This window comes from Leuresthes tenuis, unplaced genomic scaffold (assembly GCF_036924035.1).
Source record: "Leuresthes tenuis unplaced genomic scaffold, fLeuTen1.0.hap1 SCAF_1, whole genome shotgun sequence".
NCBI classification, from domain to species: domain Eukaryota; kingdom Metazoa; phylum Chordata; class Actinopteri; order Atheriniformes; family Atherinopsidae; genus Leuresthes; species Leuresthes tenuis.
Window position 1 is genome coordinate 1,902,887 of NW_027325355.1, and position 16,293 is coordinate 1,919,179.

The window sequence follows — 16,293 nt, forward strand, 5'->3', positions numbered from 1 at the left end:
TATACAGAGGAAGTGTATGATTCCAGTACCTATATAATGCACATTTGTCACCGATATTGTTGCTTACGGCCACACCACCCTGAATAAGCCCGACCTCGTCTGATCTCGGAAGCCAAGCACGGTTGGGCCTGGTTAGTACTTGAATGGGAGACCGCTTGGGAATACCAGGTACCTTAAGCTTTTTCTCTTCTCTCTACCACCTGCATGTCTTTTGTTGCAACGTCTGATCACCCTGTGACACATGAGGAAGTTGGTCATCTTCAGCTTCTGCTGCTTTGTTGGCAGACACGAAGTGATCTGAGAGTCTCATGTTCAGCTGGAGAAAATTATCACGTCAGGGAAGAAGATGATTTGCCCGCTACACATCAGCCTTTCTCGGCAATTATCTGGTTGCATAGAGGAACCGTATGATTCCAGTACCTATATAATGCACATTTGTCAGAGACATTGTTGCTTACGGCCACACCACCCTGAATAAGCCCGACCTCGTCTGATCTCCGACGCCAAGCAGGGTTGTACCTGGTTAGTACTTGGATAGGAGACAGCTTGGGAATACCAGGTGCTGTAAGCTTTTTCTCTTCTCTCTACCACCTGCATGTCTTTTGTTGCAACGTCTGATCACCCTGTGACACGTGAAGAAGTTGGTCATCTTCAGCTGCTGCTGCTTTGTTGATAGACACGAGGTGATCTGAGAGTCTCAGTTTCAGTTGCAGAGAATGATCACATCAGAGAAGATGATTTGTCCGCTACACATCAGCCTTTCTCGGCAATTATCTGGTTGCATAGAGGAACCGTATGATTCCAGTACCTATATAATGCACATTTGTCAGAGACATTGTTGCTTACGGCCACACCACCCTGAATAAGCCCGACCTCGTCTGATCTCGGACGCCAAGCAGGGTTGTACCTGGTTAGTACTTGGATAGGAGTCAGCTTGGGAATACCAGGTGCTGTAAGCTTTTTCTCTTCTCTCTACCACCTGCATGTCTTTTGTTGCAACGTCTGATCACCCTGTGACACATGAGGAAGTTGGTCATCTTCAGCTTCTGCTGCTTTGTTGGCAGACACGAAGTGATCTGAGAGTCTCATGTTCAGCTGGAGAAAATTATCACGTCAGGGAAGAAGATGATTTGCCCGCTACACATCAGCCTTTCTCGGCAATTATCTGGTTGCATAGAGGAACCGTATGATTCCAGTACCTATATAATGCACATTTGTCAGAGACATTGTTGCTTACGGCCACACCACCCTGAATAAGCCCGACCTCGTCTGATCTCGGACGCCAAGCAGGGTTGTACCTGGTTAGTACTTGGATAGGAGACAGCTTTGGAATACCAGGTGCTGTAAGCTTTTTCTCTTCTCTCTACCACCTGCATGTCTTTTGTTGCAACGTCTGATCACCCTGTGACACGTGAAGAAGTTGGTCATCTTCAGCTGCTGCTGCTTTGTTGATAGACACGAGGTGATCTGAGAGTCTCAGTTTCAGTTGCAGAGAATGATCACATCAGAGAAGATGATTTGTCCGCTACACATCAGCCTTTCTCGGCAATTATCTGGTTGCATAGAGGAACCGTATGATTCCAGTACCTATATAATGCACATTTGTCAGAGACATTGTTGCTTACGGCCACACCACCCTGAATAAGCCCGACCTCGTCTGATCTCGGACGCCAAGCAGGGTTGTACCTGGTTAGTACTTGGATAGGAGTCAGCTTGGGAATACCAGGTGCTGTAAGCTTTTTCTCTTCTCTCTACCACCTGCATGTCTTTTGTTGCAACGTCTGATCACCCTGTGACACGTGAAGAAGTTGGTCATCTTCAGCTGCTGCTGCTTTGTTGATAGACACGAGGTGATCTGAGAGTCTCAGTTTCAGCTCCAGAGAATAATCACATCAAGGAGGAAGATGAACCCACTACAAGTCAGCCTTTTTCGGCAATTATCTGGTTATACAGAGGAAGTGTATGATTCCAGTACCTATATAATGCACATTTGTCACCGATATTGTTGCTTACGGCCACACCACCCTGAATAAGCCCGACCTCGTCTGATCTCGGAAGCCAAGCACGGTTGGGCCTGGTTAGTACTTGAATGGGAGACCGCTTGGGAATACCAGGTACCTTAAGCTTTTTCTCTTCTCTCTACCACCTGCATGTCTTTTGTTGCAACGTCTGATCACCCTGTGACACATGAGGAAGTTGGTCATCTTCAGCTTCTGCTGCTTTGTTGGCAGACACGAAGTGATCTGAGAGTCTCATGTTCAGCTGGAGAAAATTATCACGTCAGGGAAGAAGATGATTTGCCCGCTACACATCAGCCTTTCTCGGCAATTATCTGGTTGCATAGAGGAACCGTATGATTCCAGTACCTATATAATGCACATTTGTCACCGATGTTGTTGCTTATGGCCACACCACCCTGAATAAGCCCAACCTCGTCTGATCTCGGAAGCCAAGCAGGGTTGGGCCTGGTTAGTACTTCAATGGGAGACCGCTTGGGAATACCAGGTGCCTTAAGCTTTTTCTCTTCTCTCTACCACCTGCATGTCTTTTGTTGCAACGTCTGATCACCCTGTGACACATGAGGAAGTTGGCCATCTTCAGCTGCTGCTGCTTTGTTGGAAGACACGAAGTGATCTGAGAGTCTCAGTTTCAGCTAAAGAGAATAATCACTTCAGGGAAGAAGATGTGCCCACTACAGATCAGCCTTTCTCAGCAATTATCTGGTTACATAGAGGAACCGTATGATTCCTGTACTTATATAATGCACATTTGTCAGACACATTGTTGCTTACGGCCACACCACCCTGAACATGCCCGACCTCGTCTGATCTCGGAAGCCAAGCAGGGTTGAGCCTCCTTAGTACTTGGATGGGAGACAGCTTGGGAATACCAGGTGCTGTAAGCTTTTTCTCTTCTCTCTACCACCTGCATGTCTTTTGTTGCAACGTCTGATCACCCTGTGACACATGAGGAAGTTGGTCATCTTCAGCTGCTGCTGCTTTGTTGGCTGACACGAAGTGATCTGAGAGTCTCAGTTTCAGTTGCAGAGAATGATCACATCAGAGAAGATGATTTGCCCGCTACACATCAGCCTTTCTCGGCAATTATCTGGTTGCATAGAGGAACCGTAGTTGGCAGACACGAAGTGATCTGAGAGTCTCAGTTTCAGCTGCAGAGAATAATCACGTCAGGGAAGAAGATGTGCCCACTACACATCAGCCTTTCTCGGAAATGATCTGGTTGCATAGAGGAACCGTATGATTCCAGTACCTATATAATGCACATTTGTCAGAGACATTGTTGCTTACGGCCACACCACCCTGAACATGCCCGACCTCGTCTGATCTCGGAAGCCAAGGAGGGTTGGGCCTAGTTAGTACTTGGATGGAAGACCTCTTGGGAATACCAGGTGCTTTAAGCTTTTTCTCTTCTCTCTACCACCTGCATGTCTTTTGTTGCAACGTCTGATCACCCTATGACACATGAGGAAGTTGGTCATCTTCAGCAGCTGCTGCTGCTTTGTTGGCAGACACGAAGTGATCTGAGAGTCTCAGTTTCAGTTGCAGAGAATGATCACATCAGAGAAGATTATTTGCCCGCTACACATCAGCCTTTCTCGGCAATTATCTGGTTGCATAGAGGAACCGTATGATTCCAGTACCTATATAATGCACATTTGTCAGAGACATTGTTGCTTACGGCCACACCACCCTGAAGAAGCCTGACCTCGTCTGATCTCGGACGCCAAGCAGGGTTGTACCTGGTTAGTACTTGGATGGGAGACAGCTTGGGAGTACCAGGTGCTGTAAGCTTTTTCTCTTCTCTCTACCACCTGCATGTGTTTTGTTGCAACGTCTGATCACCCTGTGACACGTGAAGAAGTTGGTCATCTTCAGCTGCTGCTGCTTTGTTGATAGACACGAGGTGATCTGAGAGTCTCAGTTTCAGCTGAAGAGAATAATCACATCAAGGAGGAAGATGAGCCCACTACAAGTCAGCCTTTTTCGGCAATTATCTGGTTACACAGAGGAAGTGTATGATTCCAGTACCTATATAATGCACATTTGTCACCGATATTGTTGCTTACGGCCACACCACCCTGAATAAGCCCGACCTCGTCTGATCTCGGAAGCCAAGCAGGGTTGGGCCTGGTTAGTACTTTAATGGGAGACTGCTTGGGAATACCAGGTGCTGTAAGCGTTTTCTCTTCTCTCTACAACCTGCATGTCTTTTGTTGCAACGTCTGATCACCCTGTGACACATGAGGAAGTTGGTCATCTTCAGCTGTTGCTGCTTTGTTGGAAGACACGAAGTGATCTGAGAGTCTCAGTTTCAGCTGAAGAGAATAATCACGTCAGGGAAGAAGATGTGCCCACTACACATCAGCCTTTCTCAGCAATTATCTGGTTACATAGAGGAACCGTATGATTCCTGTACTTATATAATGCACATTTGTCACAGACATTGTTGCTTACGGCCACACCACCCTGAATATGCCTGACCTCGTCTGATCTCGGAAGCCAAGCAGAGTTGGGCCTGGTTAGCACTTGGGTGGGAGACCGCTTGAAAATACCAGGTGCTGTAAGCTTTTTCTCTTCTCTCTACCACCTGCATGTCTTTTTTTGCAACGTCTGATCACCCTGTGACACATGAGGAAGTTGGTCATCTTCAGCTGCTGCTGCTTTGTTGGCAGACACAGAGTGATCTGAGAGTCTCAGTTTCAGCTGCAGAGAATAATCACATCAGGGAAGAATATGTGCCCACTACAAGTCAGCCTTTCTCGGCAATTATCTGGTTTCATAGAGGAAGTGTATGATTCCAGTACCTATATAATGCACATTTGTCACAGAAATTGTTCCTTACGGCCACACCACCCTGAATAAGCCTGACCTCGTCTGATCTCGGAAGCCGAGGAGGGTTGGGCCTGGTTAGTACTTTAATGGGAGACTGCTTGGGAATACCAGGTGCTGTAAGCGTTTTCTCTTCTCTCTACAACCTACATGTCTTTTGTTGCAACGTCTGATCACCCTGTGACACATGAGGTATTTGGTCATCTTCAGCTGCGGCTGCTTTGTTGGCAAACACGAAGTGATCTGAGAGTCTCAGTTTCAACTGAAGAGAATAATGACGTCAGGGAAGAAGATGTGCCGACTACACATCAGCCTTTCTCAGCAATTATCTGGTTACATAGAGGAACCGTATGATTCCTGTACTTATATAATGCACATTTGTCAGACACATTGTTGCTTACGGCCACACCACCCTGAACATGCCCGACCTCGTCTGATCTCGGAAGCCAAGCAGGGTTGAGCCTCCTTAGTACTTGGATGGGAGACAGCTTGGGAATACCAGGTGCTGTAAGCTTTTTCTCTTCTCTCTACCACCTGCATGTCTTTTGTTGCAACGTCTGATCACCCTGTGACACGTGAAGAAGTTAGTCATCTTCAGCTGCTGCTGCTTTGTTGATAGACACGAGGTGATCTGAGAGTCTCAGTTTCAGCTGCAGAGAATAATCACATCAAGGAGGAAGATGAACCCACTACAAGTCAGCCTTTTTCGGCAATTATCTAGTTATACAGAGGAAGTGTATGATTCCAGTACCTATATAATGCACATTTGTCACCAATATTGTTGCTTACGGCCACACCACCCTGAATAAGCCTGATCTCGGAAGCCAAGCAGTGTTGGGCCTGGTTAGTACTTTAATGGGAGACTGCTTGGGAATACCAGGTTCTGTAAGCGTTTTCTCTTCTCTCTACAACCTGCATGTCTTTTGTTGCAACGTCTGATCACCCTGTGACACATGAGGAAGTTGGTCATCTTCAGCAGCTGCTGCTTTGTTGGCAGACACGAAGTGATCTGAGAGTCTCAGTTTCAGCTGCAGAGAATAATCACATCAGGGAAGAAGATGTTTCCATAACAAGTCAGCCTTTCTCTGCAATTATCTGGTTACATAGAGGAAGTGTATGATTCCAGTACCTATATAATGCACATTTGTCACAGAAATTGTTCCTTACGGCCACACCACCCTGAATAAGCCCGACCTCGTCTGATCTCGGAAGCCAAGGAGGGTTGGGCCTGGTTAGTACTTTAATGGGAGACTGCTTGGGAATACCAGGGGCTGTAAGCGTTTTCTCTTCTCTCCACAACCTGCATGTCTTTTGTTGCAACGTCTGATCACCCTGTGACACATGAGGAAGTTGGTCATCTTCAGCAGCTGCTGCTTTGTTGGCAGACACGAAGTGATCTGAGAGTCTCAGTTTCAGCTGCAGAGAATAATCACATCAAGGAGGAAGATGAACCCACTACAAGTCAGCCTTTCTCGGCAATTATCTGGTTTCATAGAGCAAGTGTATGATTCCAGTACCTATATAATTCACATTTGTAACAGATATTGTCGCTTACCGCCACACCACCCTGAATAAGCCCCACCTTGTCTTATCTCGGAAGCCAAGCAGGGTTGGGTCTGGTTTGTACTTCAATGGGAGACTGCTTGGGAATACCAGGTACTGTAAGCTGTTTCTCTTCTCTCTACCACCTGCATGTGTTTTGTTGCAACGTCTGATCACCCTGTGACACATGAGGAAGTTGGTCATCTTCAGCTGCTGCTGCTTTGTTGGCAGACACGAAGTGATCTGAGAGTCTCAGTTTCAGCTGAAGAGAATGATCACATCAGAGAAGATGATATGCCCACTACACATCAGCCTTTCTCGGCAATTATCTGGTTTCATAGAGGAAGTGTATGATTCCAGTACCTATATAATTCACATTTGTAACAAATATATTTGCTTACGGCCAAACCACCCTGAATAAGCCCCACCTTGTCTTATCTCGGAAGCCAAGTAGGGTTGGGCCTGGTTAGTACTTAGATGGGAGACTGCTTGGGAATACCAGGTGCTGTAAGCTTTTTGTCTTCTCTTGACCACCTGCATGTCTTTTGTTGCAACGTCTGATCACCCTGTGACACATGAGGAAGTTGGTCATCTTCAGCTCCTGCTGCTTTGTTGGCAGACATGAGGTAATCTGAGAGTCTCAGTTTCAGCTGGAGAGAATAATCACATCAGAGAAGAAGATGTGCCCACTACAGATCAGCCTTTCTCAGCAATTATCTGGTTACATAGAGGAACCGTATGATTCCTGTACTTATATAATGCACATTTGTCAGACACATTGTTGCTTACGGCCACACCACCCTGAACATGCCCGACCTCGTCTGATCTCGGAAGCCAAGCAGGGTTGAGCCTCCTTAGTACTTGGATGGGAGACAGCTTGGGAATACCAGGTGCTGTAAGCTTTTTCTCTTCTCTCTACCACCTGCATGTCTTTTGTTGCAACGTCTGATCACCCTGTGACACATGAGGAAGTTGGTCATCTTCAGCTGCGGCTGCTTTGTTGGCTGACACGAAGTGATCTGAGAGTCTCAGTTTAAGTTGCAGAGAATGATCACATCAGAGAAGATGATTTGCCCGCTACACATCAGCCTTTCTCGGCAATTATCTGGTTGCATAGAGGAACCGTAGTTGGCAGACACGAAGTGATCTGAGAGTCTCAGTTTCAGCTGCAGAGAATAATCACGTCAGGGAAGAAGATGTGCCCACTACACATCAGCCTTTCTCAGCAATTATCTGGTTACATAGAGGAACCGTATGATTCCAGTACCTATATAATGCACATTTGTCAGAGACGTTGTTGCTTACGGCCACACCACCCTGAATAAGCCCGACCTCGTCTGATCTCGGACGCCAAGCAGGGTTGTACCTGGTTAGTACTTGGATGGGAGACAGCTTGGGAATACCAGGTGCTGTAAGCTTTTTCTCTTCTCTCTACCACCTGCATGTCTTTTGTTGCAACGTCTGATCACCCTGTGACACGTGAAGAAGTTGGTCATCTTCAGCTGCTGCTGCTTTGTTGATAGACACGAGGTGATCTGAGAGTCTCAGTTTCAGCTCCAGAGAATAATCACATCAAGGAGGAAGATGAACCCACTACAAGTCAGCCTTTTTCGGCAATTATCTGGTTATACAGAGGAAGTGTATGATTCCAGTACCTATATAATGCACATTTGTCACCGATATTGTTGCTTACGGCCACACCACCCTGAATAAGCCCGACCTCGTCTGATCTCGGAAGCCAAGCACGGTTGGGCCTGGTTAGTACTTGAATGGGAGACCGCTTGGGAATACCAGGTACCTTAAGCTTTTTCTCTTCTCTCTACCACCTGCATGTCTTTTGTTGCAACGTCTGATCACCCTGTGACACATGAGGAAGTTGGTCATCTTCAGCTTCTGCTGCTTTGTTGGCAGACACGAAGTGATCTGAGAGTCTCATGTTCAGCTGGAGAAAATTATCACGTCAGGGAAGAAGATTATTTGCCCGCTACACATCAGCCTTTCTCGGCAATTATCTGGTTGCATAGAGGAACCGTATGATTCCAGTACCTATATAATGCACATTTGTCACCGATGTTGTTGCTTACGGCCACACCACCCTGAATAAGCCCAACCTCGTCTGATCTCGGAAGCCAAGCAGGGTTGGGCCTGGTTAGTACTTGAATGGGAGACCGCTTGGGAATACCAGGTGCCTTAAGCTTTTTCTCTTCTCTCTACCACCTGCATGTCTTTTGTTGCAACGTCTGATCACCCTGTGACACATGAGGAAGTTGGCCATCTTCAGCTGCTGCTGCTTTGTTGGAAGACACGAAGTGATCTGAGAGTCTCAGTTTCAGCTAAAGAGAATAATCACTTCAGGGAAGAAGATGTGCCCACTACAGATCAGCCTTTCTCAGCAATTATCTGGTTACATAGAGGAACCGTATGATTCCTGTACTTATATAATGCACATTTGTCAGACACATTGTTGCTTACGGCCACACCACCCTGAACATGCCCGACCTCGTCTGATCTCGGAAGCCAAGCAGGGTTGAGCCTCCTTAGTACTTGGATGGGAGACAGCTTGGGAATACCAGGTGCTGTAAGCTTTTTCTCTTCTCTCTACCACCTGCATGTCTTTTGTTGCAACGTCTGATCACCCTGTGACACATGAGGAAGTTGGTCATCTTCAGCTGCTGCTGCTTTGTTGGCTGACACGAAGTGATCTGAGAGTCTCAGTTTCAGTTGCAGAGAATGATCACATCAGAGAAGATGATTTGCCCGCTACACATCAGCCTTTCTCGGCAATTATCTGGTTGCATAGAGGAACCGTAGTTGGCAGACACGAAGTGATCTGAGAGTCTCAGTTTCAGCTGCAGAGAATAATCACGTCAGGGAAGAAGATGTGCCCACTACACATCAGCCTTTCTCGGAAATGATCTGGTTGCATAGAGGAACCGTATGATTCCAGTACCTATATAATGCACATTTGTCAGAGACATTGTTGCTTACGGCCACACCACCCTGAACATGCCCGACCTCGTCTGATCTCGGAAGCCAAGGAGGGTTGGGCCTAGTTAGTACTTGGATGGAAGACCTCTTGGGAATACCAGGTGCTTTAAGCTTTTTCTCTTCTCTCTACCACCTGCATGTCTTTTGTTGCAACGTCTGATCACCCTATGACACATGAGGAAGTTGGTCATCTTCAGCAGCTGCTGCTGCTTTGTTGGCAGACACGAAGTGATCTGAGAGTCTCAGTTTCAGTTGCAGAGAATGATCACATCAGAGAAGATTATTTGCCCGCTACACATCAGCCTTTCTCGGCAATTATCTGGTTGCATAGAGGAACCGTATGATTCCAGTACCTATATAATGCACATTTGTCAGAGACATTGTTGCTTACGGCCACACCACCCTGAAGAAGCCTGACCTCGTCTGATCTTGGACGCCAAGCAGGGTTGTACCTGGTTAGTACTTGGATGGGAGACAGCTTGGGAGTACCAGGTGCTGTAAGCTTTTTCTCTTCTCTCTACCACCTGCATGTGTTTTGTTGCAACGTCTGATCACCCTGTGACACATGAGGAAGTTGGTCATCTTCAGCTGTTGCTGCTTTGTTGGAAGACACGAAGTGATCTGAGAGTCTCAGTTTCAGCTGAAGAGAATAATCACGTCAGGGAAGAAGATGTGCCCACTACACATCAGCCTTTCTCAGCAATTATCTGGTTACATAGAGGAACCGTATGATTCCTGTACTTATATAATGCACATTTGTCACAGACATTGTTGCTTACGGCCACACCACCCTGAATATGCCTGACCTCGTCTGATCTCGGAAGCCAAGCAGAGTTGGGCCTGGTTAGTACTTGGGTGGGAGACCGCTTGAAAATACCAGGTGCTGTAAGCTTTTTCTCTTCTCTCTACCACCTGCATGTCTTTTTTTGCAACGTCTGATCACCCTGTGACACATGAGGAAGTTGGTCATCTTCAGCTGCTGCTGCTTTGTTGGCAGACACAGAGTGATCTGAGAGTCTCAGTTTCAGCTGCAGAGAATAATCACATCAGGGAAGAATATGTGCCCACTACAAGTCAGCCTTTCTCGGCAATTATCTGGTTTCATAGAGGAAGTGTATGATTCCAGTACCTATATAATGCACATTTGTCACAGAAATTGTTCCTTACGGCCACACCACCCTGAATAAGCCTGACCTCGTCTGATCTCGGAAGCCGAGGAGGGTTGGGCCTGGTTAGTACTTTAATGGGAGACTGCTTGGGAATACCAGGTGCTGTAAGCGTTTTCTCTTCTCTCTACAACCTGCATGTCTTTTGTTGCAACGTCTGATCACCCTGTGACACATGAGGAAGTTGGCCATCTTCAGCTGCGGCTGCTTTGTTGGCAAACACAAAGTGATCTGAGAGTCTCAGTTTCAGCTGAAGAGAATGATCACGTCAGGGAACAAGATGTGCCCACTACACATCAGCCTTTCTCTGCAATTATCTGGTTGCATAGAGGAACCGTATGATTCCAGTACCTATATAATGCACATTTTTCAGAGATATTGTTGCTTACGGCCACACCACCCTGAACATCCCCTTCCTCGTCTGATCTCGGAAGCCAAGCACAGTTGGGCCTGGTTTGTACTTGGATGGAAGACCTCTTGGGAATACCAGGTGCTTTAAGCTTTTTCTCTTCTCTCAACCACCTGCATGTCTTTTGTTGCAATGTCTGATCACCCTGTGACACATGAGGAAGTTGGTCATCTTCAGCTGCTGCTGCTTTGTTGGCAGACACGAAGTGATCTGAGAGTCTCATTTTCAGCTGGAGAGAATTATCACGTCAGGGAACAAGATATGCCCGCTACATATCAGCCTTTCTCTGCAAATATCTGGTTACATAGAGGAACCATATGATTTGATTACCTATATAATGCGCATTTGTCACAGAGATTGTTGCTTACGGCCAAACCACCCTGAATATGTCCAACCTCGTCTGATCTCGGAAGCCAAGGAGGGTTGGGCCTGGTTAGTACTTTGATGGGAGACCGCTTGGGAATACCAGGTGCTGTAAGCTTTTTCTCTTCTCTCTACCACCTGCATGTCTTTTGTTGCAACGTCTGATCACCCTGTGACACATGAGGAAGTTGGTCATCTTCAGCTTCTGCTGCTTTGTTGGCAGACACGAAGTGATCTGAGAGTCTCAGTTTCAGTTGCAGAGAATGATCACATCAGAGAAGATGATTTACCCGCTACACATCAGCCTTTCTCGGCAATTATCTGGTTGCATAGAAGAACCGTATGATTCCAGTACCTATATAATGCACATTTGTCAGAGACATTGTTGCTTACGGCCACACAACCCTGAACATGCCCGACCTCGTCTGATCTCGGAAGCCAAGCACAGTTGGGCCTGGTTTGTACTTGGATGGAAGACCTCTTGGGAATAGGAGGTGCTGTAAGCTTTTTCTCTTCTCTCTACCACCTGCATGTCTTTTGTTGCAACGTCTGATCACCCTGTGACACATGAGGAAGTTGGTCATCTTCAGCTTCTGCTGCTTTGTTGGCAGACACAAAGTGATCTGAGAGTCTCAGTTTCAGCTCGAGAGAATAATCACGTCAGGGAAGAAGATGTGCCCACTACTTATCAGCTTTTCTCGGCAATTATCTGGTTACATAGAGGAACTGTATGATTCCAGTACCTTTATAATGCACATTTGTCACAGTTATGGTTGCTTACCGCCACACCACCCTGAATATGCCCGACCACGTCTGATCTCGGAAGCCAAGCAGGTTTGGGCCTGGTTTGTACTTGGATGGTAGACTCTCTGGGAATGCCAGGTGCTGTAAGCTTTTTCTCTTCTCTCTACCACCTGCATGTCTTTTGTTGCAACGTCTGATCACCCTGTGACACATGAGGAAGTTGGTCATCTTCAGCTACTGCTGCTTTGTTGGCAGACACAAAGTGATCTGAGAGTCTCAGTTTCAGCTGCAGAGAATAATCACGTCAGGGAAGAAGATGTGCCCACTACACATCAGCCTTTCTCGGAAATGATCTGGTTGCATAGAGGAACCGTATGATTCCAGTACCTATATAATGCACATTTGTCAGAGACATTGTTGCTTACGGCCACACCACCCTGAACATGCTCGACCTCGTCTGATCTCGGAAGCCAAGGAGGTTTGGGCCTGGTTAGTACTTGGATAGGAGACCTCTTGGGAATACCAGGTGTGGTAAGCTTTTTCTCTTCTCTCTACCACCTGCATGTCTTTTGTTGCAACGTCTGATCACCCTGTGACACATGAGGAAGTTGGTCATCTTCAGCAGCTGCTGCTGCTTTGTTGGCAGACACGAAGTGATCTGAGAGTCTCAGTTTAAGTTGCAGAGAATGATCACATCAGGGAAGAAGATATGCCCATAACAAGTGAGCCTTTCTCGGAAATTATCTGGTTACATAGAGGAAGTGTATGATTCCAGTACTTATATAATGCACATTTGTCACAGTTATTGTTGCTTACGGCCACACCACCCTGAATATACCCGACCTCGTCTGATCTCGGAAGCCAAGCACGTTTGAGCCTGGTTAGTACTTGGATGGTAGACTGCTTGGGAATACCAGGTGCTGTAAGCGTTTTCTCTTCTCTCTACAACCTGCATGTCTTTTGTTGCAACGTCTGATCACCCTGTGACACATGAGGAAGTTGGTGATCTTCAGCTGCTGCTGCTTTGTTGGCAGACACCAAGTGATCTGAGAGTCTCAGTTTCAGCTGCAGAGAATAATCACATCAGGGAAGAAGATGTGCCCATAACAAGTCAGCCTTTCTCTGCAATTATCTGGTTACATAGAGGAAGTGTATGATTCCAGTACCTATATAATGCACATTTGTCACAGAAATTGTTCCTTACGGCCACACCACCCTGAATATGCCCGACCTCGTCTGATCTCGGAAGCCAAGGAGGGTTGGGCCTGGTTAGTACTTTAATGGGAGACTGCTTGGGAATACCAGGTGCTGTAAGCGTTTTCTCTTCTCTCAACAACCTGCATGTCTTTTGTTGCAACGTCTGATCACCCTGTGACACATGAGGAAGTTGGTCATCTTCAGCTGCTGCTGCTTTGTTGGCAGACACGAAGTGATCTGAGAGTCTCAGTTTCAGCTGAAGAGAATAATCACGTCAGGGAAGAAGATGTGCCCACTACACATCAGCCTTTCTCAGCAATTATCTGGTTACATAGAGGAACCGTATGATTCCTGTACTTATATAATGCACATTTGTCACAGACATTGTTGCTTACGGCCACACCACCCTCAATATGCCTGACCTCGTCTGATCTCAGAAGCCAAGAAGAGTTGGGCCTGGTTAGTACTTTGGTGGGAGACCGCTTGAAAATACCAGGTGCTGTAAGCTTTTTCTCTTCTCTCTACAACCTGCATGTCTTTTTTTGCAACGTCTGATCACCCTGTGACACATGAGGAAGTTGGTCATCTTCAGCTGCTGCTGCTTTGTTGGCAGACACAAAGTGATCTGAGAGTCTCAGTTTCAGCTGCAGAGAATAATCACGTCAGGGAAGAAGATGTGCCCACTACACATCAGCCTTTCTCGGAAATGATCTGGTTGCATAGAGGAACCGTATGATTCCAGTACCTATATAATGCACATTTGTCAGAGACATTGTTGCTTACGGCCACACCACCCTGAACATGCTCGACCTCGTCTGATCTCGGAAGCCAAGGAGGTTTGGGCCTGGTTAGTACTTGGATAGGAGATCTCTTGGGAATACCAGGTGTGGTAAGCTTTTTCTCTTCTCTCTACCACCTGCATGTCTTTTGTTGCAACGTCTGATCACCCTGTGACACATGAGGAAGTTGGTCATCTTCAGCAGCTGCTGCTGCTTTGTTGGCAGACACGAAGTGATCTGAGAGTCTCAGTTTAAGTTGCAGAGAATGATCACATCAGGGAAGAAGATATGCCCATAACAAGTGAGCCTTTCTCGGAAATTATCTGGTTACATAGAGGAAGTGTATGATTCCAGTACTTATATAATGCACATTTGTCACAGTTATTGTTGCTTACGGCCACACCACCCTGAATATACCCGACCTCGTCTGATCTCGGAAGCCAAGCACGTTTGAGCCTGGTTAGTACTTGGATGGTAGACTGCTTGGGAATACCAGGTGCTGTAAGCGTTTTCTCTTCTCTCTACAACCTGCATGTCTTTTGTTGCAACGTCTGATCACCCTGTGACACATGAGGAAGTTGGTGATCTTCAGCTGCTGCTGCTTTGTTGGCAGACACCAAGTGATCTGAGAGTCTCAGTTTCAGCTGCAGAGAATAATCACATCAGGGAAGAAGATGTGCCCATAACAAGTCAGCCTTTCTCTGCAATTATCTGGTTACATAGAGGAAGTGTATGATTCCAGTACCTATATAATGCACATTTGTCACAGAAATTGTTCCTTACGGCCACACCACCCTGAATATGCCCGACCTCGTCTGATCTCGGAAGCCAAGGAGGGTTGGGCCTGGTTAGTACTTTAATGGGAGACTGCTTGGGAATACCAGGTGCTGTAAGCGTTTTCTCTTCTCTCAACAACCTGCATGTCTTTTGTTGCAACGTCTGATCTCCCTGTGACACATGAGGAAGTTGGTCATCTTCAGCTGCTGCTGCTTTGTTGGCAGACACGAAGTGATCTGAGAGTCTCAGTTTCAGCTGAAGAGAATAATCACGTCAGGGAAGAAGATGTGCCCACTACACATCAGCCTTTCTCAGCAATTATCTGGTTACATAGAGGAACCGTATGATTCCTGTACTTATATAATGCACATTTGTCACAGACATTGTTGCTTACGGCCACACCACCCTCAATATGCCTGACCTCGTCTGATCTCGGAAGCCAAGAAGAGTTGGGCCTGGTTAGTACTTTGGTGGGAGACCGCTTGAAAATACCAGGTGCTGTAAGCTTTTTCTCTTCTCTCTACCACCTGCATGTCTTTTTTTGCAACGTCTGATCACCCTGTGACACATGAGGAAGTTGGTCATCTTCAGCTGCTGCTGCTTTGTTGGCAGACACAGAGTGATCTGAGAGTCTCAGTTTAAGTTGCAGAGAATAATCACATCAGGGAAGAATATGTGCCCACTACAAGTCAGCCTTTCTCGGCAATTATCTGGTTTCATAGAGGAACCGTATGATTCCAGTACCTATATAATGCACATGTGTCACAGAAATTGTTCCTTACGGCCACACCACCCTGAATAAGCCTGACCTCGTCTGATCTCGGAAGCCAAGGAGGGTTGGGCCTGGTTAGTACTTTAATGGGAGACTGCTTGGGAATACCAGGTGCTGTAAGCGTTTTCTCTTCTCTCTACAACCTGCATGTCTTTTGTTGCAACGTCTGATCACCCTGTGACACATGAGGAAGTTGGCCATCTTCAGCTGCTGCTGCTTTGTTGGAAGACACGAAGTGATCTGAGAGTCTCAGTTTCAGCTGAAGAGAATAATCACGTCAGGGAAGAAGATGTGCCCACTACACATCAGCCTTTCTCAGCAATTATCTGGTTACATAGAGGAACCGTATGATTCCTGTACCTATATAATGCACATTTGTCACAGACATTGTTACTTACGGCCACACCACCCTGAATTTGCCTGACCTCGTCTGATCTCGGAAGCCAAGCAGTGTTGGGCCTGGTTAGTACTTGGGTGGGAGACCTTTTGGGAATACCAGGTGCTGTAAGGTTTTTCTCTTCTCTCTACCACCTGCATGTGTTTTGTTGCAACGTCTGATCACCCTGTGACACATGAGGTATTTGGTCATCTTCAGCTGCGGCTGCTTTGTTGGCAGACACGAAGTGATCTGAGAGTCTCAGTTTCAGCTGAAGAGAATGATCACGTCAGGGAACAAGATGTGCCCACTACACATCAGTCTTTCTCT

At 46.7% G+C, this 16,293-nt stretch overlaps 39 pseudogenes; all 39 read left to right on the plus strand.

Moving 5' to 3' along the window:
* The first annotated feature begins 61 nt into the window (after nucleotides 1–61).
* LOC140320810 (5S ribosomal RNA) lies at nucleotides 62–180 on the plus strand (annotated as a pseudogene).
* A 272-nt stretch (nucleotides 181–452) lies between these two features.
* LOC140294742 (5S ribosomal RNA) lies at nucleotides 453–571 on the plus strand (annotated as a pseudogene).
* A 269-nt stretch (nucleotides 572–840) lies between these two features.
* LOC140292154 (5S ribosomal RNA) lies at nucleotides 841–959 on the plus strand (annotated as a pseudogene).
* Nucleotides 960–1,231: 272 nt separating this feature from the next.
* On the plus strand, nucleotides 1,232–1,350 carry LOC140293023 (5S ribosomal RNA; annotated as a pseudogene).
* A 269-nt stretch (nucleotides 1,351–1,619) lies between these two features.
* Nucleotides 1,620–1,738, plus strand: LOC140292155 (5S ribosomal RNA; annotated as a pseudogene).
* A 269-nt stretch (nucleotides 1,739–2,007) lies between these two features.
* Nucleotides 2,008–2,126, plus strand: LOC140320821 (5S ribosomal RNA; annotated as a pseudogene).
* A 272-nt stretch (nucleotides 2,127–2,398) lies between these two features.
* On the plus strand, nucleotides 2,399–2,517 carry LOC140313148 (5S ribosomal RNA; annotated as a pseudogene).
* A 269-nt stretch (nucleotides 2,518–2,786) lies between these two features.
* On the plus strand, nucleotides 2,787–2,905 carry LOC140292952 (5S ribosomal RNA; annotated as a pseudogene).
* Nucleotides 2,906–3,302: 397 nt separating this feature from the next.
* Nucleotides 3,303–3,421, plus strand: LOC140282164 (5S ribosomal RNA; annotated as a pseudogene).
* A 272-nt stretch (nucleotides 3,422–3,693) lies between these two features.
* LOC140295035 (5S ribosomal RNA) lies at nucleotides 3,694–3,812 on the plus strand (annotated as a pseudogene).
* Nucleotides 3,813–4,081: 269 nt separating this feature from the next.
* LOC140299159 (5S ribosomal RNA) lies at nucleotides 4,082–4,200 on the plus strand (annotated as a pseudogene).
* A 269-nt stretch (nucleotides 4,201–4,469) lies between these two features.
* On the plus strand, nucleotides 4,470–4,588 carry LOC140285745 (5S ribosomal RNA; annotated as a pseudogene).
* A 269-nt stretch (nucleotides 4,589–4,857) lies between these two features.
* On the plus strand, nucleotides 4,858–4,976 carry LOC140295652 (5S ribosomal RNA; annotated as a pseudogene).
* Nucleotides 4,977–5,245: 269 nt separating this feature from the next.
* LOC140292953 (5S ribosomal RNA) lies at nucleotides 5,246–5,364 on the plus strand (annotated as a pseudogene).
* A 647-nt stretch (nucleotides 5,365–6,011) lies between these two features.
* On the plus strand, nucleotides 6,012–6,130 carry LOC140291863 (5S ribosomal RNA; annotated as a pseudogene).
* A 657-nt stretch (nucleotides 6,131–6,787) lies between these two features.
* LOC140296309 (5S ribosomal RNA) lies at nucleotides 6,788–6,906 on the plus strand (annotated as a pseudogene).
* Nucleotides 6,907–7,175: 269 nt separating this feature from the next.
* On the plus strand, nucleotides 7,176–7,294 carry LOC140292954 (5S ribosomal RNA; annotated as a pseudogene).
* A 397-nt stretch (nucleotides 7,295–7,691) lies between these two features.
* Nucleotides 7,692–7,810, plus strand: LOC140290417 (5S ribosomal RNA; annotated as a pseudogene).
* A 269-nt stretch (nucleotides 7,811–8,079) lies between these two features.
* On the plus strand, nucleotides 8,080–8,198 carry LOC140320832 (5S ribosomal RNA; annotated as a pseudogene).
* Nucleotides 8,199–8,470: 272 nt separating this feature from the next.
* LOC140311946 (5S ribosomal RNA) lies at nucleotides 8,471–8,589 on the plus strand (annotated as a pseudogene).
* A 269-nt stretch (nucleotides 8,590–8,858) lies between these two features.
* On the plus strand, nucleotides 8,859–8,977 carry LOC140292955 (5S ribosomal RNA; annotated as a pseudogene).
* Nucleotides 8,978–9,374: 397 nt separating this feature from the next.
* Nucleotides 9,375–9,493, plus strand: LOC140282172 (5S ribosomal RNA; annotated as a pseudogene).
* Nucleotides 9,494–9,765: 272 nt separating this feature from the next.
* LOC140296586 (5S ribosomal RNA) lies at nucleotides 9,766–9,884 on the plus strand (annotated as a pseudogene).
* A 269-nt stretch (nucleotides 9,885–10,153) lies between these two features.
* LOC140301111 (5S ribosomal RNA) lies at nucleotides 10,154–10,272 on the plus strand (annotated as a pseudogene).
* Nucleotides 10,273–10,541: 269 nt separating this feature from the next.
* On the plus strand, nucleotides 10,542–10,660 carry LOC140295653 (5S ribosomal RNA; annotated as a pseudogene).
* Nucleotides 10,661–10,929: 269 nt separating this feature from the next.
* On the plus strand, nucleotides 10,930–11,048 carry LOC140297055 (5S ribosomal RNA; annotated as a pseudogene).
* A 269-nt stretch (nucleotides 11,049–11,317) lies between these two features.
* Nucleotides 11,318–11,436, plus strand: LOC140316554 (5S ribosomal RNA; annotated as a pseudogene).
* Nucleotides 11,437–11,705: 269 nt separating this feature from the next.
* LOC140296090 (5S ribosomal RNA) lies at nucleotides 11,706–11,824 on the plus strand (annotated as a pseudogene).
* A 269-nt stretch (nucleotides 11,825–12,093) lies between these two features.
* LOC140291819 (5S ribosomal RNA) lies at nucleotides 12,094–12,212 on the plus strand (annotated as a pseudogene).
* A 269-nt stretch (nucleotides 12,213–12,481) lies between these two features.
* Nucleotides 12,482–12,600, plus strand: LOC140292334 (5S ribosomal RNA; annotated as a pseudogene).
* A 272-nt stretch (nucleotides 12,601–12,872) lies between these two features.
* Nucleotides 12,873–12,991, plus strand: LOC140289694 (5S ribosomal RNA; annotated as a pseudogene).
* A 269-nt stretch (nucleotides 12,992–13,260) lies between these two features.
* LOC140275338 (5S ribosomal RNA) lies at nucleotides 13,261–13,379 on the plus strand (annotated as a pseudogene).
* A 269-nt stretch (nucleotides 13,380–13,648) lies between these two features.
* Nucleotides 13,649–13,767, plus strand: LOC140269261 (5S ribosomal RNA; annotated as a pseudogene).
* Nucleotides 13,768–14,036: 269 nt separating this feature from the next.
* Nucleotides 14,037–14,155, plus strand: LOC140294853 (5S ribosomal RNA; annotated as a pseudogene).
* A 272-nt stretch (nucleotides 14,156–14,427) lies between these two features.
* On the plus strand, nucleotides 14,428–14,546 carry LOC140289695 (5S ribosomal RNA; annotated as a pseudogene).
* Nucleotides 14,547–14,815: 269 nt separating this feature from the next.
* On the plus strand, nucleotides 14,816–14,934 carry LOC140275346 (5S ribosomal RNA; annotated as a pseudogene).
* A 269-nt stretch (nucleotides 14,935–15,203) lies between these two features.
* Nucleotides 15,204–15,322, plus strand: LOC140282770 (5S ribosomal RNA; annotated as a pseudogene).
* Nucleotides 15,323–15,591: 269 nt separating this feature from the next.
* LOC140291550 (5S ribosomal RNA) lies at nucleotides 15,592–15,710 on the plus strand (annotated as a pseudogene).
* A 269-nt stretch (nucleotides 15,711–15,979) lies between these two features.
* On the plus strand, nucleotides 15,980–16,098 carry LOC140309405 (5S ribosomal RNA; annotated as a pseudogene).
* Nucleotides 16,099–16,293: the final 195 nt, after the last annotated feature.